Source organism: Gracilinanus agilis, chromosome 4 (assembly GCF_016433145.1).
Source record: "Gracilinanus agilis isolate LMUSP501 chromosome 4, AgileGrace, whole genome shotgun sequence".
In the NCBI taxonomy this organism is placed as follows: domain Eukaryota; kingdom Metazoa; phylum Chordata; class Mammalia; order Didelphimorphia; family Didelphidae; genus Gracilinanus; species Gracilinanus agilis.
In genome coordinates, this window is record NC_058133.1 from 518773013 (window position 1) to 518774400 (window position 1388).

At 40.6% G+C, this 1388-nt stretch overlaps 1 pseudogene; it reads left to right on the forward strand.

Annotated features, from left to right (window-relative positions):
• Window positions 1-976, forward strand: part of LOC123244687 — a 58618-nt pseudogene extending 57642 nt beyond the window's left edge.
• Window positions 977-1388: the final 412 nt, after the last annotated feature.

The window sequence follows — 1388 nt, forward strand, 5'->3', positions numbered from 1 at the left end:
CTGGGAGGGATCCCCATGACCCTCCCCCACGAGGGCTCCTCCAGCAGCCACTTGAGGATGTCAAGGCCACTGCACAGAAGAATGGGTCAGCCCACACTGCCACCAATCCTGCCTCTACTTCAAGAATGTGGCTAGTCACTACGTCTTCCCCTTTCATGACATTCCTCTGAAGCCTGAATCTCAAGAGGAAAATAGAATTCCTACAAAAAAAGCATGGACCAGTGAGCATGAGGAAGTATTTAATATGGTTTAGAAATATCTCGTTGGACAAATGCTAAAATGGAGATTGACACCAAGGAGCCATCAAATTCCATTAAACAAGATAGAGAGGCAAGCTACGTTATGTGGCAAATATCTCCCCTCACAAGGGTCATATATGGAATTATGTGCCCTTCCTCAGACTTGGGAAGACCCTCATCATGTAGACTCCTGCACCAACTGCCATGGCAATAACGATCCCCTCAACATTTGTGAAATAGGCTCCAAGCTTCATGGTCCTGGCAACATGATTCAGGTGAAGACTCTTGGGATTTTGGCCCTCATTGATGGGGACAAGACAGATAGGAAGTGAATTACTTTTAGCATGGATGACCCAGAAGCTTCCAACATACATAGTATTGATGATGTAGGGAAGCATAAACAAAATTACCTCAAGGAGTCAGTGAACTGGTTATGATTTTAGTGAATGCCAAATAAAGAGCCAGAAAATATATTTGCTTTGAAAGTAGAATTTAAAGACAAGGATTTTGCTCATCAAGTTATCAAATCTATCCACAAATGTTGGAAAGCTTTGCTCAGTAAAGAAATTGATTAAGGAGGTATAAAATGTGTCAATGTGTAGATAAGGGGTAGCCCTTTCTGTGGCAGTGAAGGGGAAGCCAGATTCCTAGTGCAGAAGGCATCAGCATCAGTGGATGAAGATTTTGATTCCAAAAAAGATGGAGATATCCACAAGTGGTATTATATTAAGAAGTGATAGAAGTAGATAGGGCCACAGACAAGTTCTCACAACAGTTACTGCCTCCATCATGAAGCTTTACTTTTTTAAAATGCTTCATGATAAATGATATACAAATAGACACTGGATTTCCAGATTCTTCTCTCCTGAGTATTTCCTCAAAATATAGACTCTTCATTGCCATTGTAAATTCTTAAGGAAGACTTTGAAGCAACATATTTTGAACACTGTTTACCATTCTTGTTCATTAAAGGAAACCCACAGATGTCTTGGCTTAATTTCTCTGCATGAATTTAGAATCCTGTTAGCTACGTGCTTGTAAAGATCATGATTCTCTTTTTTTCAGACTGGATTAAAATGGCAGTCCCAGAACAGGTGGGGACCTCATTTAGCCCCCATCTCTGTCTCATAATAATTTGGAAAGCATTTG